This window comes from Phyllostomus discolor, chromosome 15 (assembly GCF_004126475.2).
Source record: "Phyllostomus discolor isolate MPI-MPIP mPhyDis1 chromosome 15, mPhyDis1.pri.v3, whole genome shotgun sequence".
In the NCBI taxonomy this organism is placed as follows: Eukaryota; Metazoa; Chordata; class Mammalia; order Chiroptera; family Phyllostomidae; genus Phyllostomus; species Phyllostomus discolor.
Window position 1 is genome coordinate 7,855,620 of NC_040917.2, and position 26,653 is coordinate 7,882,272.

The 26,653-nt window shown below is 53.0% G+C and overlaps 1 protein-coding gene across 3 annotated transcripts in view; it reads left to right on the forward strand.

The window, feature by feature from the left end:
- SIPA1L2 (signal induced proliferation associated 1 like 2) overlaps window positions 1-26,653 on the forward strand; it is a 192,258-nt gene that overhangs the window by 42,467 nt on the left and 123,138 nt on the right. For 2 of the 3 annotated variants that reach the window (XM_036016119.1, XM_036016121.1), the window contains exon 2: window positions 4,284-4,328. The exons of the other annotated variant lie outside the window; for it this stretch is intronic. The gene's annotated coding sequence lies outside the window, so the exon portion shown is untranslated. The remainder of the gene's footprint in view (window positions 1-4,283; window positions 4,329-26,653) is intronic. 3 annotated transcript variants of the gene reach the window in all.

The window sequence follows — 26,653 nt, forward strand, 5'->3', positions numbered from 1 at the left end:
TTCTCCGCAAATTCCCATTTAGAAATGCCTGCATTCTGTGTTATTCTCAGTGGCTTTAAGACTCTGGAAAGCCGATCTTTCTTTCCTTTCCTCTTCCCTCCTTTTTCCTTTCCTTCTTTCTCCTTCTTCCCCCACACCCCTTCCCTCCCTTCTTCCTCCTTTCTTCAGAGGGTATTTAGTGGGTGTTCTCTAAGTGCGGGGCACGGTGGGCGGAGCATGGTGGTCAGTCCTGGGCGTGCAGCCCTGAAGAGCACCTGGTCCCTGCCTCCTGGAGTCTCAGCGCAGACGTGAGAGACACCGCCCCCTGTGCTCCCAGACTCTCTGGGTGTGGCTGGCCATTCGAATGCGGCACCGATTCCTTAGTCGGTGGTGTGTGTCCTGAGGAACGTCTTCTGAGGCAGGCACGGGGGTGCCCTTGGAGTGGCCGAGGTCTGGGGCAGGTTCCAGCTCTGCGGCCCAAGGCCTCACGCCCATGCCTAGGACGTCCCCGGGGCCCACCGCGCTGGCGAAGGAACCGTGGCTGGTTGCTGGCCCAGAGCAGGGGCAGAAGCAGGGATGGCTTGTGCAGTTGCCAAGTTCACAGGTGCAAGGGCAGAAATCAGCACTTACGACTTTGCCCCCGAAAAGATCTCAGTATTCTGAAAGGAATTTGTACTTTTAAGATTAAAAAAACAATGACAAAACATGAGCCTCTCCCTGATGCTGGCTTTCCCTGAATACTAGCAGGCACATCCTGACAGTTGATAGAGAAATGTGCTTTTGAGTTCGGGGAATATTTTATTCTTCTCAGTGGAAAGGAAATACTTGCCTGTACTTTCTCAGGGCCCCGTTATACCGGGAAGACAGTCGACAAGCCTGCTGGGGAGAACAGGGAGCCAGACCTCTGCCTGCCCGCCCGCCCGTCTGGGTCTCGGGCAGAGCCTAGCTTCCCTTTGTAGTGTGAGGCGGCCCCTGTGAGCACAGGGGGCGGGGGGCATCTTCCTCCCCTCCCTCCCAGTGTCATAGCCCAGGACCCCAAACTTTGCTGCTTAAGACAACTTTGGTCACTACAAGCTCACTACATTTTTTCTCTGAAGCCAAAACAAGGCAGAAGATAATAGCCCGTTGTCTCCTGTAAACCACCTACCTGCATGGTGGGAAGTGAAGCAAATTTCTGAGGTCCCTGATGCCGCTTGGAGGATCTGTGGTTTCCTTTCCTGGCAGTACACAAAGCAGTCCTTGACAAGAGGGGGCAGCCACGGTTTACAGGATGTTTGCCGTGCCGGAGGAAGGAAAAGCGCCTGCTCCCCAGTCCTGCTCATTGTGTGCAGGACTCGGCGTCATTTAAACCACCTGCTGGAGGGGAGACGCGGACCAGGGGCAGGCACGGAGCACAGGCTCTCTGATCAGTGGGCCTTTCAAAGGCTTTCTTTCTGCTAAGTTAAAGTCAGGGGTTTATGTTGTATCAGCACAAAAAAGGTAGAAAACCCGAAAGCTCCTTTAGAGGAAAATGTGGGTTCTAAAACTTTGAAAACTGTTGATGCTTTAGAGGACTTGGATGTTTATAAAATTGTACAAGCTCATGCTGTGTTTGCCAGAGATGTGTATCACTCAGAGTGCGGTGATGAGCCCTCGTGGCCGCCCTCCAGTTGCTTCCTGGTGTGTGTGTCACCACGTCTGGGCCCCTGGGGGCTGTGCTCCACGGCAGAGGTATCTGTCTCATTCAGGTTGTCAGCTTAAAGAATGTCCAAGCCTGTAAGAATTTTTATGAGTTTATTCCAGCCAAACTGATGACAATTGCCAGGAAGCAAAACCTCAAGGACTGAGAAAATGCCCCCGGAGAAGGCAGTTATGCACCTTACTTTATACAGTACAGTCAAAGGAGGGAGCATTAGAGGTTACCTGAAATTTATTGGTGACACATTAGGGAGACGGGAGAAAGCAAAGCAGGGAAACCTCTGGGGCTGGATGGAAAGGAAAAGGAATGGATGCATACTTCTTTTACGTTTGAGAACATAGCACAGTTAACTGTTAACAACACGGTAACTATCAGAATGAAGAGAATTACTTTGATCTCCCAAAGGTATGTTATCAGGTATGTTATTGTAGATGCAAAGAAAAAAAAAAGACAACCTCCAGGTTCAGTTAAGGTGCAGACTGACCTTTCTTAGGGAAAAGCACTACCCCAGACAGGACTGCCCACCACAACCGACCTGCTCTTAGGAAGTTCTCATTTCAGACCCTCCTCTGTGGTTCCTTTGCTCTCTGAGTTTGTGAGTCTGCACCGCAGGCCTCCCCTGAGCTCGTCAGGTTAGTACGTGGCCCCTTTTACGTGCACAGGGTTTATTTAACCAGCAGCTCCTGCAGGAGCCGGTGACTAGCAGGTGGTGGGTGTTCCCTGAGTGGACGGACGCTTGGTTGGACTTAATAAGCAGATGAAGAGGACATTAGACACCCAGTAATACATTCTTCTCTCATCATTTCGTGTTGGGAAGCCTTTTGGATAAATATTTTGGAGTTTTTTATTTTCATTGTAGGAAAACATACGTAACAAATTTTCCCATCTTGACCATTTGCCGCTCAGCTGCCACCTGGCATCCTCCTCTAGAGCCTTCTCGTCTGTCCCCGTCCAACCCTGACTCCCCCTCCCTTTCCCCGGCAGCCACCAGCCCACTGTCTGTCCCCACGAGCTCTCGGGGCTCCTGTAAGTGGGATCACGCCGTGTTTGCCTTGTGTCCGGCTTATTGCGCGCAGCATGATGACTTCCAGGCGCATCCGTGTTATAGCATGTGATAGAATGTCATTCCTTTTTAGGCCTGAAACTATTCAGTTGTTGGATGTACCACAGTTTGTTTATTCGTCCAGCTGTTGATGGACACTTGGGTTGATTACACCTTTTAGCTGTGGTGAACAGTGCTGCACATGGGCGTGCAAATATCTGTTCAAAACTGGGCTTTCAGTTCTTCTGGGTCCACTCCCCAAAGTGGAATTGCTGGAGCGTAATTCTGTGTCTCGTTTTTCGAGAAGCTTGCCCCACTATGTGTTACATCTCTGTGTCCAGAACTGGCTCTATTGGATGCACAGGTTATGTTATTGAGACTCTCTTCCCCTCCCTTACCCTTGCACATAACCGTAGACTCAGATACAGCCGCGGGACCAATAATTGGCATCTTCATCAGTGTTTTGTGTTTCATAAAGATGGAGACAGATGGAATAGGTGGGCTTTCCAAAGCCACTCCAAGGATGGCCGCCTTCACAGGTGACCCCGTGATTTATCCCTGGGACCGTGGGTGTAACGGGGCTATTGCGGGGCACCCTCTGTACGGGGTCTGCCTTCACAGGAGGCAGAGTGCAGGGCTCTGCAAGCATTTGGGGAGCATGCCGACAGCGTTTCTGATGCGCCGTGCACAGCTTGCGGCGGCGTGCGTGCGTCTGTGTGACATCAGTTAGGGGTGGGAGCGCCCTGCACGCCTCACTCCCCAGTCGTTGGCAGACATGCGCGTGATTGCCATCTTAAAAAGCGACACCATGGAAAGACCATGCACTTGCGTTCACACCCACATTGTGTACCTGGCTGGGCCTCTATGGGTGGCTAACCGGTCCCCTCTTCCAGGGGGTGGGAAGGGCAGTTCTCAGGAGCGTGTGCATTTGGAAATAACACGTGCAGAGTGTGGCCGAGCCCTGGGGTGCGGTCAACGCTGCGTCCTGCCTGGATGCACGGGCTGCGTGCAGGGCTGCTGCGGTTTCGAAGAGGTTATTGCTGAAATCCACACCACAGTGTGTGCGCTTGGAGTTGTGGTCTCGCACGCCTTGACACTGAAAAATCACTGAGGGCCCCGAAGAGCTGTGGATTATGTGGCTTGTCTCTGCTGATATTTGTGATACTGGAGTCAACATTGAGAAGTTTAAAACTTTTCATTTATTTTAAGTGGCTACAACCCCTTCACACCTTGTTTTAAAGAACACGCTGTATGAGAATCACCATCTTCCACCCCCGCCCCCCGAAGATGAATGCAGAGAGTGACGTCTTGCATTCGCACAGATCCCTCTTCTCTTTGGTTCAAGAGAGTGCGACTTGGTTCCCATGTCCTTTGTCCTGTGACCTGTCACTCACCCTCCAGAGAGGAGAGGAATGGGTCAGTCATGGCTCGGCTTCCTTGTGGAAGTGGCTTTGCCCCGGTGGACCCCTGGAAGCGTCTCAGGAGCCCCCGGCCCCCTCCTCACACACGCACACATGCACACACTTTGAAAGCTGCTGCCCATGACCTCTTTGCCGTCTGACCCGTCTCTCTCTTCTCTCCTAGGACCTGCTCCTGGTCGTGAGCGTGGGACCTGCCGTCCTCCCCGAGGTAGGCACCCTCCCCCAAGACAGCACTCAGGCTTTGGAATGTGTCCTGTTGATGGGTTTTTCTTTAGAGGTTGTTTCTGTTCCCCTTGGCTCAAGGTTTGGCTTCTTCACTCCCCATGGCAGGTGGGTGAGGCAAACGTGGGCGAGCGGTGCTTCTGCTCTGGGATCGCTTGAGTCGGGAGCGACAGAGGGCATTGCTAGCAGGCCCTGTGAGTGTCCCTTCCTCTGCTTAGTGGATGCCGTTTTTAAAAACTGGTTTGGACATCGGTACATGAGCGCCCCTTGATTAGAGGGCAGCGTGCGAGTGTAGGGGCAGGAGAAGGGCTGCCTGAAGCGCCGTCCTGGTGGAGGAGTGTGGTACGGCAGGTGTGCCGGTGCCAGGAGGCCGCTGTGAGCGCCGGCAGGAAGACCCTTGCCTCCACCCTTCACGGTGCTTCCGGCTGGCCTAACACTCAAATCCACCGGAGGCGGGTCCACAAGAGAAAACGACCACATTTAATTACTCATGCGCATCTGGGCGCCCAGCCTGCAGGAGGGGTTGGAGGCAGAAAGGGCAAATGGTGTATCTGGCATCCAGAGCCCAGGCTGAGGGAGGCACCTGGGGGGCTCAGGGAGGGAGGTCGAGGCAGCGGGAAGAACAGGTGTTCAATAATCAGGGGTTTTCTCTGCCATGTAGATGGGTCACGGATGTTATTTCTGGTGATAGCTCTTACTCTGGGCAAGCCTCTTCTTTTGAACTCTTCTGGGCAGTTAAGGGGAGGCAGGTGTTTCCCTTGAGCCCGCAGGGTCTCGGTTGTCTTTGGCTTAAAAGGACCCAAATGCTACAGAGGGTGGCTTGCTCCGAACCTCACAGGAGGAAGGCGGTGGGTGGACGGCGCGGGCTGGAGGCGGCCAGGGCTTTCTGGAGGAGGTTCTCCGGGCTCGGGTGGGCCCCGGGCTCACCGTGGACACCTCCCCCAGACGCAGAACAACGGCACAGCCGGCTGCTGCGTTTTCTGTGCTCGCAAGAAGTATACTTTTTTCAAAGCCAAAAACAAAACTGGGGTTGTTTAATACATACTATTTTGTGAGTCGCTTTTTCTCCCACTTACCTATGTAGTGTAGAGATCCTTCCATTGTCAACATTTAGGTAGTTTGTACTTATTCTTTTTAATGATATATATATATATATATATATATATATATATATATATATATAGTAAAGATTTTATTTATTTATTTCTAGAGAGAGGTAAAGGGAGGGAGAAAGGGAGAGAAACATCAATGTGTGGTTGCCTCTCATGCGCCCCCTACTGGGGACCTGGCCTGCAACCCAGGCATGTTGCCCCGACAGGGAATCTACCCTTTGGTTCTCAAGCTGGCACTCAATCCACTGAGCCACATCAGCCAGGGCTGAAGTACTGTTTTTAATTGTGTGGATATACTCTGTTCAATCCCCGTCGAAGCATTTGGCTCTCACTAACCAAATGCTTGTGTGTAGACTTACATAACTGTCAACCGAGCTTTGGCTGGAAATGAATGACAGAGATTTAGTGAAGGGTCTTGGGATTTGAAAATCGTAAACACAAACATGAATGGAGTTTTCCGAGATGGCTGGTACCATTTGCTGCAGCGCTGTGTATTTCAGCCTTCCGGCTTCTGATAAGAATCTTGAACTCCTTAGACATTTCCTTATGGGAAAGGTGCCTTTTTAAAGGCTGGAACATCTCGTTTCTCCTGCTCTGCTCTCCACGTGACCTTCAACCCTCTACCTTTTTGAAATCAAAATAAGCATTGGCAGGGGTGCTAGGCTTCTTACAATCCTGTCCTTTATCCTTTTTAGCCAATTTCATAAGGCTCATGGAATTCTAGCACTTGAAGGAACCTCTGGCCAGGGGGTGGGGGTTGCATACATAATGTAACTCCATTTACTTAAAACGCTCTCGGACTGATACGTTGCTCATTGTCCTGCCCAAGTCTCTGAAGAAACAGTAGCGTTGCTGGATCCGTCTGCTTGGGCACAGTGCCGGGGTGGCAGTCCTTTGCTGGCTCACGGCAGCAGGGGGCCGTCTGTTAAGACCACGTCCCAACCTGCGCTTGACCCCTAACTCGGGAGCGTGGACACTGGGCCACGCACTGGCCTGCACGGAAAACACCCGGGGGACCTCGCATCGGTTCTCTGGGCGCGCCCTTTTGCTGCTTATCCTCCTGGAGTTTAAAGTGGGTCAATAGAAACATTTTGCAGACCATGTTTGAAAGGTTTCACTTCATATCCCATTACTAGGAAGATTTAGAAAGGGTGGCTGCCTCAGGCAACTGATCTTAAAACCCGAAGACCTCAGGGGAGAGCGCCTAGGCTCTCCTGTCGGTGCGTCCTGGAGGGAGGTTTAGTTCCGTATATCATTACCGAGCCATTCTGTGTGAGTGGTGCACTCTGTTAAGTGCCCAGGGAAGCAGGGTGGCTAAAATGTGGCCCTTCCCTGTCAAGAGTGTATGCTCTACCCGGGAAGAAAGAGTGTGTGCAAACAGTTCCAATAAAGATTCGATCGCCGTCACCATCGGGCGTAGGGGATGTTCATGAGCCAAGCTGAGATGACCCTGGGCCTCTGAGCTGCCGGGATGCACATCATAGGCCTCAGCACACATGCTTGAGTGTGCGAAGGGGCACGTGTAGACGTGCACCTTTTGGTGTCTTTTATCGGAGCAAAAACAATACTTGGAAAGGTAATCTGATGGGTTTGCATACGGTCGCACAGGTAGGAGAATTTGGTGAGGCCCTGAGGGTGTAGGGCAGGCTGAGCAAAGCCTGACCCACAAGCCCCCTTTCTCCTCCTGTGCCGCGGGTTCCACGGCCTCCCCCGGCCCCGGAGAGCCCCCCACCCCCGAGGCCGTCACCTGAAGGAAGTGGACTTAGCCTTTGACTCGACGGGTCCTGCAATCTGCTTTTTGGTGGACTGATCTTTGTTGGTCCGACTCAGAAAGTTGGCTTTGCACTTGGAATTATTTTTCTGAATGGACACGGGAAGGTGCCCTTTTCTTGGTACCTTGGTTCCTTCCTGTTCCCTCGTTTCATTCCGATTCCTGTTCTTACCACTATGGTTCTGTCTAGTTGCATAAGTAACACGTGCTCTAGGTTTGTTACGTTACTGGTACTTGTTCCCAAACTGAAACTGATCAGCCTCATCACACTTCATGGATTGGTCTTGTTTGCAGTATTTTTGCAAGCCGTTCTCTCCTCCTCCTAATAATTATCATTGCACATTATGGCAGCGCTATTTGCTTGCGATTTACTATGTGGCACATGTGTTAGTGCCTCACCTGTTCACACTCGCAACAGATCTTGGAAGTAGGTATTGCTAGCCACGTTTTAAAAAGAAGGACACCGAGGCCCTGGGAGATTAAATGATTTGCTCAAGGTTACCTATTTATGGAACCTAGAGAGGCGGGGCTTTCACTCACCTGTGCCTCCCCGGGGCAGGTGACCGCAGGAGAAGACTGGGTCATCCAGGTGGTCTTATCTAACCGAGATTTGGGGATGTGATCTTATTTTCTGCAGGTAGAGATGACAAGAACCAAAAAGAAGAGTTTGCACGATTATATTGATAACATCATATACCCTATCGATCACTCATAAAGATACACATACTGCTATTGTACAAGACCAGACAGAACCCTAACGAAGCTTTAAGAATGTGCACAAGAATGATGTGAAACAATCCTTGTGTGTTCTGATCCTCACACGAATATTGAATGAACGCCCTCTTTGTGGCCGACGCCCCACTGGAAGCACTGAGCCCCTCGAGCACACTTGCCCCCGAGTGTCATAGAGTCGGAATGGTTTCCTGATTAGCCGACTCTTCAGCTTAGGCAGATTCTTAGTTTAAATGCTGATGCTGCGTGACCTGGGAAGGGCGGTGAGTGTGACTGACAGGGAATGTGATTGAATGTGAAGCGACACTTCTGAACTGTCATACACAATGCGTGAGATACACGGCCCGACTCTGCATGCCTTCCACAGCGTTTCTATGTGAAAGACGTCACAGCGCACGTCACAAAGACAGGACTCGGTGCATTGCCGAGTGAGAAGCTGCAGCGAATGCCCGCCCGGCTCCTGAGCCTGGAAGCCGGAAGGCTTTCCACAAAGCGCATTGTAATTTTGTAACTTAAGTCTCAGCACGCCTTGCGTTCTTTCCTTTGTTTGTTTGTTTTATTAAACATTTCTCTGGAGGGGATATCAGTGGAAGATTGCATAAAGGAAGCATTCAACGAGGAACAATGGGTAGTGTAAAGATTTTGATTCTGAAGTCAAGTAACTGTTTTTCCTCGATAAAAGCACTTGGCTTGGAAATGAGCCTCGTGTGTCTGGTAAGACGCCGAGGAACCGTCCCATTTTGAAAGTCACTCCCAGCTCCCACAGCCCTTCTGCCATTTCTGCCATCCAGGAGGCTTTGGGATCTTGAGTCACTGGGTCCCCCTCACACCTGGAGGCACAACGGAAATGAAGGCATGGCAGTCACCCCTTCCAAACTGTTCGTTTAGAGAGAGAAGGGAGAGTCCACACGTGCAGTGCATTGTGCTGAGTTTTATGTTTGATTATCTACGAACCAAGGGGACAGGTGTCCGAGACCAGGTCCTCTGACTCTCCTGTACTCGGTGCCGTGATGAGGCTTCCCGGCGGCTGTGAGCGCCTTCTGTTCCAAGGCTGTGTGACGCCCCCGGCAGGTGCTCTGTCCTCCCTGCCTGGCAGGTGCAGGCTGTCCCGGCCGGGGCCACACCTCCACCTGAGGAAGCCAGTTCCAGCCACATCCAGTGCCCCGCCGGCTCCCATGTATTTGTACAAACAAAACCAAACCAAACCACAACAATAAAACCATCTGGCAAATGGACTCAGTGGTGTTAGTATGATTTAGTGACAGGAACTCGGAAGAACCGTCCTTTTACAATGCTGTCCGGGCTGTGAGATTAGTAACTTGGTGCAGCCTTGGGCATTGACTCGGTCTTTTAAAGGGTGCCACGGTTTTGATACTGGCAAAAGGAGATTTTTATCTGAATTCAGCAAAGCAATGCTTATAATAACAGAGCTGTTTGCTGCCTTCTGATTTTGTCTGAAACACCAGCTAAACTCTGTTAAGGCCCTGTCGTTGCTTTCCCCAGCTTAGCTTTGTCCTTGACCCCACGATAAAAATCCAAGGTAGAATTCTTTATACATATATTAGAGAAGGAAAGGCAGATGATAACTTAAAGTTGGGGATTAAAGAGTATTCCAGTTCAGGTTTTAATTCTTCACACCCTTATGATCGTATCTGCCCTGAGTGGTATTCTGTCCAGCGCTGGTGGCCCCTTGGTGGCCAGTCCGTGCCAGGCCCCACCCCTGGTGCTCACCCCGGCCCCGCCAATGTTTGCGGCCTGCCTCTCCGCCAGGGCGGTGGACCTGACTTGGCCCGACTGCCTTGGCTGTTGTAAGCAGTGGTTCTCGGCGCTGCCACCCATCCGGGCCTTTCGAGAAGCTGTTCAAAAATAGCTGTGCCTAATACTTAGAAACCGAACTGGAAACTGAATTTCTGACATCTGTATTTTTAAACACTTCCCCAGCTGGGCGTGATAGGCAGTGAAGGCTGAGAACTCTGCCTCAGTGTAAGGAGAGGCGAGAGGGCCACACTCAGTCGTTACGGTGCCATCGTCACCTCCGTCAGTTACAGTGCGATCCTCCCCTCCCCTCCGCGTCTGGGAAGTGGCAGTGAGCACTGCGGACACTGTGGCTCCAGTCCCCCCACCCCTCCCCCCTTTCCTGTGTGGCTGTCAGGTTTGCTGGGCGTTTGGACGAGGTGAGGAACCAGGATGAGCCCAGGGAGGGAGGTGACCGACCATGGGGCTTAGGCTCAGCCTGGGCGTTTTGATGTCCCCTCCCATCATTCCCGTGTCTGTTGTTCAGTGGCATAGTACGCAGGAGTTACTCTCGGTGCCACCTGCCTCCCGGACCGTGCTATTTTTAGGCCCTCGCCCACACAATAGGTTTATAGAAGGCTAACCTCTGGAAGCTGCTGGCTTTGTCTGGGTTACAAGTAGGCTCTCCAGCCTCACAGTTCAGGCGGGGAGGGTTTTTTGTTTCTTCTTTAGAAAGAGGCTGCCCAGCTGGAAAACACAGCGGCTGGGCAGTGTGACAGGTGGTGGCGCCCCCTGCCCCCGCAGCTCTCTGCAATGCCCTGGCTCTCCGGACACGTCGCTTCGCAGGTGCCTGTTGGGTTGTTCATTTTTATTCCGTCTCCTCTTCCTTTTCCAACATGCTAAACTATGCACAGTTAGTAGTGCTGGGGGGGAAAGTGAATCCGTGAAGCATGTTTTGGTTCTTGAATCTCTGCCCTGTGTCTGAAAAGATGTGTTTTATTTCGCTGAGGGCATCTCTGGGTCCAGGTCTGCTGCACGGAACAGGTCAAGCCAGTACTAATTGTTGTTTTAACTCCATTAGAGCTTCCCAGGCCCCCGTCCGTTCTGAGAAACGAGCACCCGTCCACGGGGAGGCGGGAACAGGAGGTTCTCGTAGTTGCAACAGAAAAACAATCTCTCATCGTAAAATAACGGGATACCTTAATGTGCCCACGGAACAGATTGGATGTTGTTTATGATTCTTTTCTTCCTTCACCCTGTCGCCCTGCATTAAAGTGCAGAAGCAGGCAGTGTAATAGAACTACTGCCGGGTAGCTTTGCCTTCTTCCAGTCCGTATCTTCACAGAGATCGCTCCCACACGGATTTCAGCTGGACAGTCGGCGAGCAAGGGTTTTCTCCAGTGGTACTCAGGGAGGGGACAGACTCCTCTAGGCTCCACCACCCCCCTCCCGCCCCCAACAGGACTCCTTTCTCTTGGCGGCGTCACAGATTGCTGCTTCTCCTCGGCCTCTGACGCATGCTGCTGGGGGCCTGTCACCCCTGGAGGACAGCCCTCACCTGGCTCATCGGGGGAGCGTGCATTTTCCCCTGAGTCCCATCTCTTCTCCTTGGTGTCTCTCCAGGGCCCCACGCCCTTTTCGCCTCTTTGGGGATGTGTGGCTGACCTAGGCAGCTAATGCAGTTCCTGCCATAGTTGTTCTCTCAGAGTCTGTTAGAGAAGCTGAGCCAGAGGGGCCCTCCCGGTGGCGAGTGCCCCCCCCTTTCTCTCCAGCCCTGGAGGGGCTTAGACTTTCCAAAGCTGCACAGCAAGAGCCACTCGCCTGCCTGTGGCCTTTGGAGAGACACCCGTTTCCAGGCCCACTTCACGGGCTGCCCTGGGGTCCCTTATCCTCCCGCCCCTAGGTAAAGGCGGAGGCGTGTGAGTGGAATTATCTTCCAGGTCCTTCTGATGCAGCTGTCTGTGAGGGCCCCTGAAGGTTTGGGAACCAGAGCTTCATGCTGTAGGTGAGACTTTGAAAGCTCAGCAGTGATAAGAAACTGGCCCAGGGCCACACTTAAGACCTGTCTGTCAAGAGGAAAGATGGTTCCTCCATCCACTCTTGTACTGAGAATGTAGAGGTTGCAGAAGTGACCAGAAGGTTCATTGAGCTTTGAATCCTGACGCAGGCATGCAGATTGCTGTTTTGCATTTTCCGTTCCTGTTCCTGGAGACTGTATTTGTGTGCCCGTGACAGGGAGGGGCGTGGGGCCAGGACCAAACGCACAGGTGACGAATAAGAGGCCCAGTCCACATTCTCGGATGCGGAAAGGTGGCTGTCGAGTTCTTCCCTGGTCTTGGTCTCTCGTCAGTGCCGAGTGGGTGCTCTGGGCACCTCTGCACGCTGATGGGCTCCTTAGCCAGTTCCCTTCACAAAGCAGGAGCGGGACAGGGAGCTCTCAGGCTGGCTCGTGCGTCCTTGTATCTGATGGATGGAGAGGTGGGGCTGGGAAGAGAGTCTAGGTGGAGGGGGCGGAGGCCCAGGAACCTGTATTAGTTGACTGACTTTATCTTATTGACACGGAGAGTGTGCTCCGTCTCGGAGGGAACGGTGCGCAGAACCGACTGACCCTTTTTGTAAGTGTGCACAAGTGCGGAACAGTCCCAGTATGCTTGGCGCTTGGCAGATGCTTAATATTTGATGAATGAGAGCTTAATGCTCTCAAAGCCCCCTTTTATCTCTATGAAAATACCAGCTCGGGATTCTGATCTGAAGTTGTAGCTGAAAATCACTGCACTGCTTTCCTTTACTTTTTTCCCCTCCTCATAAGTATCTGGGTTCTAGAATTCGGTAGCTTCAGCTGGGTAATTTACATATCTTATTGTCCAGGCTTTCTTTCCATTTTGTTATTTTTCCAGGAATAGTACCACTTACGATGGCTCCCTCTGAGAGGTTGCATCCACTTAGCTTACATTCCTGGCCGCGTCATGGGCCGCTGTCAGGGAGGCTCTGCTGTGGGGGAGGCGGCATCAGCGAGTCTCCTGCGGGCTGGAGGCCTCCGGCCAGGGCCTGGGCCACCCTCGGCCCGGGGCCGCCCCTCCTGCCCACATCTGTCAGCTCGCAGTCAGGAGAGCTGGGGAGGTTTTCCTGCGGGCCAGGCTGGCCAGTAACAGCGGCTGGCAGCCCCCTTTCCAGGAAGACAGAGCCATTGTCAGACACCTGCCTGTCTCTCAGGAATGGCACGCTTGTTAGGGGATCTGTGAGAACTGGTTGACCTGGTAGGCGGGTAACTCGAAAGAGAAGACTCTGAATTAAATATGATAGTCCCAAGGGTTCTCTGGAAGACCAGTGGGACACGTGATTGACAGGGAATAGTGGCTTCTTTCAAAATTATTATTTGGTTAAGTAACTTACTGATGACCCAATTACAGATTTGCCATCAACTGCCTGGTTTGGGATATGGTTTGGGGCAGGAAGTAGTTACGGGGTTCTGTCCCGCTGGTCCGATGGATGGGAAAATGCAGTTGCAGGTTACAATGATGCCACCATCGTCACGGGGTGGGGGTGGGGGACATTTATTTCATTTCCTTTTTCAACTCAAACTCAGTTTCTTTGCTGGGAATGCAGAACTGGCCAAGGGATAAATGATTCTGTTCTTAGCTAGCTCTTCTGTGGGCCGTGGAAGTCCCGAATTCCATGTGTCCCAGAGATCCCAGGTGAGGCGGGGGAGAAAAGGCAGGAACGGGCTAGGGGAACCGAGGGGAAGGAAGTCTGTTCCAGGCAGATTTGCTGACGTGGGGATATTACCCGCCCTGGGTCCCAGAGACTTTCTGCCGTCCCCTGGTGAGGGGACAGAGTCAACTAACATCTGCGTCGAAGTGGCCACTTGTGGGGGCCTCGGAGCTCGCTCTGCGGTAGGGCAGCTTCCTGGTGTCAAGTGTGGTCCTGCCTCGGGGAGACTGCGGGGCGGGCGTGTGCCAGGCCAGCACAAGGAAGCAGGTGTGTCAGTGTGGTGAGTCGCCTGAGTTCTCGTTTCCCAGTGTGCACGGAAGTCGTGTTTACACCGTAGACTGTAGTCTACGAAGTGTGTGGTCGTATTGTGTCCAAAATGTGCGTACCTTAATTAAAAATCACTGTTGCTAAAAACGTTAACCATCATCTGAGCCTTCAGTGACTTGTAATCCTTTTAGTGGTAGAGAGTCTCAGCTTCGATTTGTAACAAATCACAATATCTGCAAAACACAATAAAACAGAGTTTGCCTCTAATATACATACACCTTCATTTATTGATACATTGGTGGATGCTTATGTTTGTTTTCAAAGGCAGCTTTGTGTAATGACGGGTATCCCCATTAAAGTATGTACTCCATCCATAATACCTGGATAGAAAGAAGGAAATAAAATCACCCCAAGTGCTAAAACTCAAAGAAAACACTCAGTAACAGCTTCGGAGAATTTTCTTCGTCTTTTTTCTATGAATAGGTGTGTCTGGCTGTGTTGTATAGTTGTGGACATTCTCTATGTATCTTTTAGCGTGCTTTTGTTAGAGCCTTCTTCTATTGCACAAATGTTTCGTGGTCCTTGTAAAACAGTGTTTTCGGGCTCGAACGTTGAATGCATTTATCTTACAGATGCCCACCCCAGGTCTCAGGACCACGGACCTGGCCACAGAGGGGTCGCACGGCTAGCCAGGCCATTCCAGATGCGGTGCCCCGAACGCCCTGTGTGTGTTAGATAGAGCTGGAGGTGTCTGACTGATAGTACTCGCCCATGTTGAGTGCGCCCCTTCTGTATGAAGGTGTGAGAGAAAGTGTCTGTCTGTTCAGTGAGATGCCAGTACCCCTGAGAGAGCCCTGCGCAGGGAGAAGAGTGGACGCAGCCTGGCCTCTGTGTAGCGCTGGCCCGCGGACACTCAGAGGGCCGCTGCCTGGGTTGCTGGGTGAAGTCCGGCTCTCCCCTGCCTCACGTGCTGGAGATCACCTGCCCGCTAGCGGGGTGAGGAGTCTAGAGTGTGACATGAACACAGCAAGTGAATTTCACATCATGGTAGCCTCAGGCTGGTTTTTGCAAATTAAATTTTGCAGGGATTTGCCTCAGCCGCGCCAAGGCGTTATTAATTTAGTACCGGTGAAGCTGAACTATTTTGAGTCTTGCTCAGTAAATTGTTCTCCACTTGGCACAAACTAATGATAGTTTGGCATTCAAAAAAGATTTTTTTTTTCAGTGCACTGAAGTGGATCCGTCTCTGAGACCCGTAATCGCATTAACTGAGCTCGCTAACCTGAGTGTGTAACAAGAATGTCTGCCTAGTCATGTACAGAAATAAATACAGCCAGCATGGGAGCCTGCACGCCGGCCTCTTCTCAGCCCCACGTGCTCTGTCTGGGGGCGGCGGGGTCAGAGGGCTGCTTGCTTGCAGTCGGAGCAGGGAGATGAGCGATTGGGACAGTTGCCGGATTCACAAGGATGATGTTGGAGAAGATCGTCCATTGGCTGAGGGTCCTTTTCCCTGGATGCCAACATTTGTGCCAGGATTCTTTTTTTCCACGTCCCCATTCCCTGACCAAAACTTTCTTTAATCACATGTTGCCATTACTGAGGATACAGTCGCCTCTTGCAGACTGGGAGACTCCTTAAAGTTTCCATCTTATTTGTGAGCTCCCTGGGGAAGACTATTAGATGAACCCTGGGCAGGTGACCTCCTGGGGGTTGGGGGGTGGTGGTTCTCTTTGCACAACACTGTCACCTTTTCCGTTAAGGCTGCTTCTTTGTTTTGGCTTATCATCCATACCAACAGTGCTTTGTTGATGTAATGTAATAATTTATTTAAAAATATTCCGCCTAAATGTTTAAACGCATGACTTACCTCCCGAGTGGCCGTGAGGCAGCCGCTGTCGGGTCAGCACGGGGTGTGGGGGGCCCGCTGACACCTCAGCTCCGGGCCGGCTGGTGGGGGTGTTTCATTTGGCCGACGTCATCCTTCTGAACCTTCCCTGTGCCGGGACCTCGTGAGGCAGGGTGGGAGAAGACAAAACTGAACAGATTGCTCTGGTTTCTGGAGTCTCAGTTTAGGAAGAGAGACGACCCTGGGCAGAAGTGGTGGTCACGTTGCTGGGTGGTGTCCGCCGGAACACCGGAGAGGACAGTGCTGTGGCTTACCTGGGGCGGGAGACGGAGGGAGGATGTTCTGGGGCAACACCACAAATCCGTAGTTCCTGGGGTTCGGTGGGCAGGGGCTCGGTGGAAGACTACGGGACGGATGGTTGGAGCCACCCCTTGGTGGGGCCGAGTGTGCTGTGGGCTCGGGGAGTAAGGGGCAGGCGTGCGAGGGAGCACAGGGCATTTCTCTACACCCGTGGCTGCGTGAAATTACACACCTACCCCTCGCTCTCCGAGCCCCTCACTGCACATTCAACAGTGACACCAATTCCGACGTCATGGGACGGCTTACATAACACATTGGTTGGCCAAAAAGTTCGTTCAGTTTTCCCATGAAAAAACCCCACAGTTTTTGTTTTCACCAGTAACTATTCATTTGGATATTTTGAGTATGTCGCTGTTTGAGTATGTTGGATAGTTTGAGTATGTCAGGCTCTCTCCTGAATGGTATAACGTTAATTGTTCTCAATGTCTCATTTTGAACACTATCAGCTTTAACTGGTCTACCCTACTGTCCAGCGAGAAATCTCCAGCACAAAACTTAGCAAACCACTTTTGACATGTTCGATCAGTCACAGCACCTTCTCCGTACACTGCACACATCTTTTTTTGCAGTTCAGTTACATTTTTACCTTTCTTGAAATAATAAAGCATAAAATGCCAAAAATGTTGCATATTTTCTTGCATCTTCAATATTAAACTGTCTACACAAAAACTCACCAATTTTTATAAGTGTTTTTTAATTTTATTTTTATTTATTTATTTACTTTTAGAGAGAGGGGAAGGGAAGGAGAAAGAGAGGGAGAGAAACATCCATGTGTGGTCGCCTCTCATGCTCCCCTCTCCTGGGAATCTGGCCTGCAACCCAGGCATGTGCCCTGGCTGGGAGTTGAACCTGTGACCTTTTGGTTAGCAGGCCAGAGCTTAATCCCCTGAGCCACACCAGCCAGGGCTATAAGTGTTTTGTTTTTTAAAGCATGCTGATATGGCAGCTGTCACAGTACAATCTTAACAAAATTGTTTCGAATGAAGTTGAAGACAACTAAGCGCCACTAAAGCCATCTTACGGAAAAACAACGGAGTTTTGGCCAGCCCAGTGGAATGCTTCCTGGGAGCCAGGCCCACGCAAGCATTCAGTGTCACACCCTCCTGTCCTCCCTGCACACCTCCTGTCTGTGTGACAGAAACGAGACCAGTGCAGGAAACAGCACCAGCACCATGGACTGGACAGGGACTGTGCCATGCCGGCCTCCCACCTGCTTCTGTGCCGGGGTCTGCAAGCTGCGCCTTTAACACGTGTCCCTCACCTGTGACTGCTGGAGGACAGGTGGGAGTCACCTGTGCTGGTGTGGGGTCTTCGCTCCATGCCTCATTCCTGTACCAGGGCTGTCGCCATGTGGGCTTGCAGGCTGGGGTCTCTCTCGGTCCTTCCGATTTCCCGCACCCTGTACTTACTGGGATTTGGTGTCTGGGTCTGAGAAACTGAGTGAGACGAAATAAACTTTTTTCAAACATACACTTTATCTCCTTCTCGGTAAGTTTTCTTATCTGTTATTTTGCAGACTCAGCCTGCAGCCCTCCAGTTCTGCTTTTGGACTGCCTGTGGGGGGGTGGGGGGGTGGAGATGCCTTGTTCTACAAAGCCAAGTTCAGAGATTCTCCAGTGACATGGAAGACAGCTCCCGGTGACACATTTCTTCTGAGCGTGTCTTGTCTCTGTCTCCGTCGTTGGCTTTTCCGGGACCACAGACTTGTGGACTGAGCCTGAGTGAGGTCTGTGTGCCATCACTAGTTGCCTCTGAGTTCCAGCCTGTGAGCGTGGCGGTGGCGTTGGGGCACTTTTACAAGGTTCATCTTCACTGCCGTGCTGAACTTGTCACTCGAGGAAGGGAAGAACGGAGAACCACTGGAATTCAGTATTGCTTTTCAAGAATGTAAATGAGATGCATTATTTGGGTGTCTTTGTTTTAGCAGCAGCATCTGCACCAGCAGCAGCAGCAACGAGCTCCAATGCATGAAGTGCCTGCTGGGGGAATGGGGGGCTGGGGGCTGCCAGCAGGACTCCGGGGCCGGAAGCTCAGTTTAGCTCCGTTTATTCCTGTCAGTGTTCAGAACCGGCAGCGGCAGGAGCTTGAGCGATGGCCAGCCTCGTCTTCGGGCAGTCCGGGGGGCCCTGAGTTCCTGGGGCAGGTGCCTCAGAGGGACCGAGTGCTCATGCTGCCTGACATCATCTCCGAGGAATCCCGCGCTGGCCATTTGGGGGCTGTCACCAAGTGTGGGTGGACTTTGAATGCTGACAGTCTTTGGGGTTAACCTCGGCGTGCCTTTCCTTCAGAATGCTATTTAAGGGCATGGTCGCGGTGTCCAGGTAGCTAGGGAAGCAACTTTCTTGCCAAGACCCTGTGAGTTCCCACCCGCTGACGGATGGGTCCCTCCCTCCCCCAGCATGCCCGTTTTTCTGTGATAGAGCATTCACAGAGTGTTTGTTCAGGGGTGCCTTTTGTGGTGTCCAGGACCGAGAGGGTAAACTCCTCCGCCCCCTGCTGTTCTCGCTGTCCTTTTTACCTGCCATTTGCACAGAGTGGAGTGGGCAGGTTGGCTCTTTTTTGTTTTCTGGGAGGCCGATGGCCTGGCCCAGACCTTTAGCCTCACTCATGCTGATTATTGGGTTACATTTGGCAGCTGGGGGCTCTGTTGGAGCTGGAAGAGTCGGGTTACGTGCCAGCCGTCCGGTTGCCGGGGTCTGCTGGTATCTCACTGAACTGAGCCAGCTTGTGGTGGGGCGGTTTCAGGCTCTGCAGCCAGTGGCGTTGGGTTCGAGTCTGCACCGTCTTTGGGAGTCCTGATGAGAAGTGAGCCTGGCTGTGCTCACCATGACAGGGTGACAGGTCAGAGTGGGGCCTTGCAGTCCAGTCACTGGACATTTCTCCAGGGACAGCCACTTTCCCACCCAGGCCTCACTTCGTGTGCAGGGCAAGTGCTGGGTCTGGAGTCTTTCTGTTCAGGCTTGGGCCCAGGGTAGCCGAACCGCAGGGCAGACGTGTTTCGCTGGGTGGCTCTGTTCGTGTGGCGTAGGCGCGGCTTGCTCGTCCAGTACTGCCGCCAGAGTGGTGGGACCACACGCCTCCCGGGTGTTTGCACCGAGTCTAGTGTCAAAGTAAAAGTCTCTGCCAGGATTGACTAATGACTGTCCATAAATTTGTAAACTCAGTGTGTGGTTTGACATCCTTTGCTTTTATTCCATAGGGACTTATTGGAAGGAAGAGAAGCCAAATGCTTCACAGAAAAAACGGGGATGTTTGATTTTGCTAATTACAGACACATCTGTGTGGGGCACAGACGCGTGCTTGCTCAGGCTCTCCTCGTTGGAAATTATTTCCTGATTGTTATTTTAATAAAAATAGTTGAGCCTTTTTAGTCCGCTAGATGAAATTAGACTGACAGCCTCCGTGGAACGCCTAGGAGCCGCAGCCAGCTCCCTGGCGACAGCTGCGGGGCCCAGCGTGCAGCAGCCACGCTGGGCGTGGATCGCATTTCTAGGAAGCAGCATCCCCACGTGTGCCGCCGGGTCAAGATCAGTGGGCCTCATGAAAACAGTGCGGGCCGCTTAAGTAAGAACTGTTTCAGTCCCATCAGAGCAGCACACCGTGGGGAAGTCCCAGCGGCCTCCCGGGGAGGGAGAAAGGAAACTATTCTTAGGGCAGCCTTGTGGAAAGAGTTTGCCTGTTGAAGGCCGTGGTATTTCAGAGGCCAGATTAAAGTAGGTTCGTTAAAAATAGAACTTCGAATGTAAATATTTATTCCATGACCATCTCTCGGAGCGCAGCCGCTTGCCCAGACCCCGTCCCGCGTGAGCCCCTCGTCGCTGGCGGACGGCTGTGTCCTGGCACCGAGGCTCAGGCACGCTTGCCGCCACCGTGCCGTGTCGTGTGTCTGAGCTGCCCACGTCTCCTTCTTCCCTCCGGGGGCCGCAGTCAGGTCATTTTAGGACTGGTTAGCATCCATCTCGAGGAGGCACAAACAGGAGATGATGATAGGACTTTAAAATAGAATACCTGTGCAGGTCCTGCATTCCGTGGGGAAAAAACAGATCTTTCCTTAGAGGTGAAGTTGAACCTGACGCCGTGGGAGGGTCTGTGCGTGAACCGTGCCTCCGGGGTAGACGGCAGACAGGCTGCAGTCGGGGCCCGTGCGCAACGCCTTTCATCACACACCATGCGTGGCCGTGCCGGTTGGTGAATGTGCAATGCAGCAGTTTTCAGCCGGCGTGCCGCAAGAATTTTTAAAACATGCAGTGCCTGACTATTTTGTCAGTCCCCCTCATAGTGAAAAAAAAAAAATGACAACAACCAACGCATTAGCTGTCCGCTGTGAGCGAATCAAAATTATACCTATTTTTTTTTTGTCAGATGGGCAGAAAACAGAACAGTTTTTGGTGTACTGCTGAATCTCAGTAATTGGTTTGTGTGTGCCATGAGACCAGAGGGATCGAAAACCTCTGGCGTAATGGATGCTCGAGTGAACGAGCGAGCACGGTCACGGAAGTTGGACTGTGTCCTCAGGCAGACGAGCTTCGTCAGGGAGCCCACAGGTGGTCCCTCCAGCTCCCAGGCGACTGTGCTGCTGCGTGTCCGTCTGGGAGTTCACCCCTGGGAGCTGAGGCAGGAAGCTTCCCAGAGCAGAGTGGAGGTTGGTTCCTAAAACGAGCTTTATAGTAGAAGAGGGTTTGAACATACACACTTTACAAGGGGAGGGAAACGCCCAGTAGACGCCCAGAGCGGAGAGAGTATAAATGTGGGGGCCGTGGCACAGCTCCTGTTGGAACCCCGGCTCGGCTCCCCTGGGGCGGGCTGGCCAGTTCCCACACCGAGCTGGCCTGAGGCAGGGCTGGCACTGTGGTGCCGGTACGTGGCGTTACATACAGAAGTGCAGCCCTACCCACAGGCTCAGTGGGTGGGGCGTCATACCTGGAAAGCGAAGGGTCCCCGGTTCGATTCCCAGGCCCATGCCTGGGCATCGGGTTCCATCCCTAGCAGGGAGCATGTACAAGAGGCAGCCGATTAATATTTCTCTCCCTCTCTTCCCCTTCCTCTAAAAAAAATAAATGAAAACATGGGAGTGCATTTTCCCGTTCCTTTTCCCCGCCTCTGGGCTTGCTGTGATAACGTTAGCATCCACGTGTGCACCCTTCACTCGGCAAAGCCTTGCTGGTTGCCTGGTGTGTGTCGGACACCATTTCCTTTGAGTCGGTGAGAGCACGAGCCCCACGGTGTCAGCTCATGCCCCAGAATCGAGCAGAGCATGATGCCCTGCAAATGTACAATAAGCATATCGTTGTCATTAATGTTATTAACGAATGCTCACATCAAAGCGCTGCTTTCTCTTTCTCAGGCACCGGGCTTAATACTTCATATGAATTAAACCCCCTCTGGCTTAAAAACCTGTTGTTTTCGAGATGTAGTTCCTTGGCCTGGCTTTCGGCTCTCACCCTTCGGCCTAGATAACCGGTCTTTCCAGCTTCCGCTTTTGCTGTTCGCTTAACTGTGACTCACTGGCTCCAGTCCCACCCACGTGTCCCTGGCCTGCCATCAGGCTGTGCACAGCCTGTGGTGCACCACCCCTTTTCTCCCCATTCTCGGGGGCACCCCTTGCATCTCACGGCACCCCCACCCCCCTCCAGAGCTTCTCTGCTTCGTCCCGGTTCCTGCAGCCCTTGCTGAGAGCGCTGCTTGTCCACCAGTGCTGTCCTGCTGCCTTTGTTTCCGATTAGTGCTTGCAGCTCACCCTTAGGTAGTTACCGCCCACCCCTCCCCCACCCTCTCCCCACAGCTTGGAGAGTCACCCCGGCTGTGCCAGCGCCCGGGGCTCTTTCCCGTCTTGGGAGGTTAAATTTGTAAGGAACCTTAGATTAGGTAGTGTTTTAGATCGAGCCTTTTCATCTCAGAGATGGAGAAAGAATTGGTTCGGGTCCTAGTGAAGGGAACGAGAGGAGGAGTTAATGTTGTACTTGTTTTTGGAGTGATGTTAGACCCCAAACCCCTGTGTGGGGTTATCTCCCTTGACCGGGCCCATCCCACCGCTGGCGGGTGGGAAGCAGGCCCAGGACACCCGGTGGTGGGGGCATCCGCCCAGCCAGGAGGAGGAGAGGACAGGGAGGAGAGCTCAGGCTTCTTTCCTCCAAGTCCTTGTCCTTTTCACTGTCCCACTGTCCTCGCCCTTCTCCCAGGCCACCATTCTGTTTGGTGTTCTCAGCTACGCTTGCTGCGTTACACAGGTGCCTGGAGAATTGATTTAGCGGCATCTCCTCCACATTGCCCCTTTTTAGTCTACTTAAAATATCCTTGACTATTTTAAATAACATTTTGGAAACAGTTTTCATGCTGGTGGAGGGATGGAGGAGAGTTTCCCAGCCCTGGGTCCTGTTGTCAGCCTGGGAGTGTGGGGCAGGTGGTAGGTTGGGGCTGGGGTTCGGGGAGCGGGGCGGGGCATCGGCTGCCTTGAGAGGGGCCTGGCGTGGCTACGGCTGCTGCTCCCGACTTTGGCCCGAGCGTCAGGAACAGTGGCTGCAGTTACTGATGCTCAGAAAGACGTAATCAGCTGTTTTCCCAACTGTTTTCCCGATTTGTGTGATGCTGTTTCACCGCTTTTTGGGTGGAAAGGATGCCGCTGTCGGGCTGTTTCTCGCCTGGGTGCGGGTGTCGCTCAGCCCCTTGTGGGCGGCGGTCCCCTTTGCTCGAGTTAAAGCTACTCTTTCATTGTGATTCCCCCACTGGCTTGAAAATGCAGAAGGTGAAAACACCCCCACAGTGGCCTAGTAATTAAGTCTCACTTGCGGATGGCTGAATAAGAATGTTCATATTTAAAGCACAGAGAAATGTAAATATTTGACTTGATATAATGTGACCATACATTCTTCACTAGATCTCGATTATTAAACCTTCTGCTGAGCTCTTAGACAGATGGTCTTTTGAGTAATGAACACTTCTTTCAGTGCAGCAAGATGCCATTTGGTACAGTGATGAAGTGACATTATTAATCAATTTTTTATGCAACCAGAAAAAAAAATCCAAAGCAAGAGAGGGGGTAGGCACAGATCAGAGAAACCCTGAACTCCATCTTACTGAGAGCTGGGGGGGGGGGGGGGGGGGCAGGGCCTGTCAGGCGTCTCTCAGCAGCTGCCCTCTGTCTCTGCCCAAGAGAGTCGCCGTCACAGGTACCAGCGTCCAGGTGCGCTTGCCTGGCATCCCTTCTCCTGTATGTGTCTAGGCGTCACTAGGACCAGGGGTCCGCCTTCTCGCTGCTGGTCACTGTCACTCAAGGCAGCAGTCCTGTGCTGAGTGAGGGACCTAGAGAAGCAAAATGAAAATGACCAAGAAATACTATTAGCATTGCTTTTGTATGTTTAACCTTGAAATGTATGTCCAATCAGCAGATTTTCAGTTAAAAAAAAATAAGGCTTGGCCGTCCCTTTTGTATTGGTGCCTCCTGCTGTTTCCTTTACGCCCCCGGGGGTTCAGACGCAGAGCAGGACCTCACTGTTCTCTGTCGTTAGGGATGAGGTTTCCCGCTGGAGGAGTTGCCCAGAGAATGGGACCCCTCGTCAAACACCCTGTCTGCTGTAGTCATGTTACGGTTTTTAAATTCTTCCTGAGACGTCTCGTACCAACCTGGCTTCTTTAGCATTTCTCAGTAACCCCTACTAAGTGCTTGTACTTGGATGTGGTCAGATTTTCTCTTACAGACTTTTCCACAACTTGTGGGGGTTTTGCTTTTAAATCTCTCCATTTGGGAATAATCGGGAAAAGACACTGGGAAGGGTGAGAGGTAGGTTAAGGGGATGGCAGTGTAGGACCAGAATGGCTTGCGGTGCCTCCTTCAGAGAGAGAAGGGGAGTCTGAGGTGAGCAGGGGGTGTGGCATGTGCCAGGCAGGCTGGGAACGGGGTGGGCGGCTGCTGGGGATTTTCCCGGCTGCTCTTGTCACGCCTGGTGGGGTGATCAGCAGTGTTTTCCGGCTCAGGGGCTTTGAGCCCGTGGAGGGGAGGGTGCTGGTACAGCGGGCGCAGCAACGTCCAGGCCCCATGCTTCCGTCTGGTTTGCAGGCCCTGGCCAGTGAGAGCAAACGTCTCCTGTCACTCATGTTCTTTCCTGAAGAGCCCGCTTTGGTCAGTTTATTTGAGGATCTTCAGATTCTGTTCTTTGTTTCTCTGGCCTCCTGCTGGCCTCTTGGGGTACCTGGAGGTTCCTGCTCCTTGCTGTGGTTCCCTTCTCCTCCTCCGCCCCGGGTGTTCTTCCCCAGGCCCTGCCTGGACCGGCCGGCCCTCCTCCCTGGCCTCGGCCCACGCTGTGCTTGCCTTCAGTCCTGCCCTTTCTTCTCACCGGGCCTGGGCGGCAGGATCACCTTGCCAGGATGGGGCCGGAAGGCCAGGGGATGTGTCCCCACTGCCCTGGCCCCGGAGCTGGGACCCTGAGGGTCATGTGCAGGCCCCGCCTCCAGACTGTGGGAGGCTGGCACGGCCATGCCCTCGGGCACTCCTGCGTGCTGCTGCCCGCCCGACGGGAGGGGTGTGCTGGGTTTGCTGACATAATAACATGAATGAAGTGTATTTACTGAGCTGAACGTTGTTCGGGGTCATAGAAGACAAACGTTTTGTCCTGGGTGAGTCTTCGTAATGTAGGGTGTAAACGCCAGCAGTGCAGATGTTCTGGGTTTCACACTGATTACAAACCAGGGACAGGGCGGGGGGGGGGGGGAGAGGAGGTGAGTGAGGAGGTGAACGGGGTGGTTTGTAGTCCCTGAGCCTATTCCCCAGGGAGGAGACTGGCCCTTCTGCTGTGTCTGATCTTCATTGTGAACCTTTGTCTGTGAGCTGCTCCTGTGGCCGCCATGGAGGCCCGGGGCAAACCGCCCCGCTCTGTGCCCGTGGGACCGCTGGGGCTTCGGTGTGGGCAGGGTGACCGTGGTGGCGTGTGTGCCCACGGTTCCTCTCCTCCTGCATGCGTCATGCCTGTGGAGAGCGGTTGTGGGTCACACACGGATGATGTCATTGCTTCTGTAGAAAACCGGCTCCCTGCTTGCTCTCGGGATGAGTGTGTCAGAAGAGCGGGGATCACTCTGGGTGTGCCAGGGTGTGCCAGTGTGTGCCAGCCTGGTCGGCCGCCCGGCCTGGCCTTCCCACAGGCAGGCTAAACCAGCCACTGGAGCCAGCTGCCTGGGTCTTTGTCACGGCTGCCACCGTTCCGCAGGTGCGGGTCTCCCAGACCGCACTTAGATTCGGGAGAAAACTGCGTGAAGACCGAGGAGTTTGGAAGCAAGATGCGAGTCGTCCCAGTAGCACTGTTGAGAGACTGGGGCAGCCGAGGCTGGTGCTGGGTCCTTCACGCCACGTCGTTCCCCTTCGGGTGTGTGTTTATCATCACTCCGCTCCGCCCTTCCGGCCACAGTAGCCAGAGCCCAGGATTCTGTCCCCAGGGACTTCCTGATTGTCACACCAGGCCGCTCGGCCCCGAGGGGCTTCCAGTGGCGAGGGCAGTGTTTCCATATCCCGAGGTCACCGAGCCAGGACCCGGGGAGGCCAGCCTCCTGCTCGATGGCTCCTGATCGGTCTCAGGGACACCGATCTGTTGGTGACTTAGTCCCACTGTGTGTCCTACACACAGAAATTGGGTTTCTTTGCACGGTGGGGAGGGCACGGGTTTGTTTTCGTGTGTGTTTATTTATTTAAAGTGTCCCTTGCCTGAAGAAATGAGTTCACCGTGGTCCAAAAGCATGTTCAGGGGAATGTTTCCCCCCGCCCTGTGCCCGCCACCCGCCACCCTGCTCGCAGCCTCTCCTGCTTCTGTGCACCTGCTGGCGGGGCACGGCGTGAATGCACGCAGGTGCAGACGTTCGGGGTTTGGTCCTGGAACAGTAGCATGAGCACAACACTGAGCGTCTCTAAGTGGACTGGGGAGGTTCCTGACTTCCTGACGTGAAAAGCGAGCGGATTTGGAAAAGGCGTTTGTTGACCGTTGTACACCGTGACTGCGCAAGGCCCGGGAGACCGGGAGCTTCTCGCCGGGCGGGTGCGTGCTCCTCCGAGGTGGGCAGTGGCACCCCAAGAAAAAGCAACCAGACCCCCTCGAGTTCAGAAAAGCTTTCTTGACTAGCCTGAATTTGTATTCTCTTTTTCTTCCTTTTCTTGGAAACCGATTATCTGAAGGAAAGTTCCAGACCGTGTTTGTCACCTGCCCCTGCTCCTCCCGTCCCCTGCCCTCCTGGGCTGGCTGCTCATTCACCCTGAGGGGCCAGCCTGTTGGTTAAAACTCATCACTTAATTTTATTTTATTTATTTTTTTAGAGAGGGAAGGGAGGGAGAAAGAGAGGGAGAGAGGGGGGGAGAGAGAGAGAGAGAGAGAGAGAGAAACATCACTGTGAGGTTGCTGGGGGTCATGGCCTGCAACCCAGGCATGCACCCTGACTGGGAATCGAACCTGCGACACTTTGGTTCGCAGCCCGTGCTCAATCCACTGAGCTTTGCCAGCCAGGGCTTCATCACTTAATTTTAGATGGTCCTTCGTTGTTACCTGACTCTTTGCAGCTAGACTCTGAGTTTGAGGACAGGCACCCCATCTTCTACTTTTCTGCCCCCCACATTTGAAGGCAGGGTGGTCTTAGGGTACACATCCATCCATCAGCAGGCCGTTTTTGAAGCACTGGCATTTGAGTTCTGGTCTTGTATCTTTCCCGTCCCGGCGATGGCTCTTCCTGGGCCGCCCTCAGGACCCTGCGAGTTGAACGTCTCCAGTCCCCTCGCCTGCGCTTGGCTTCCTCTTCCTGAATTCTGG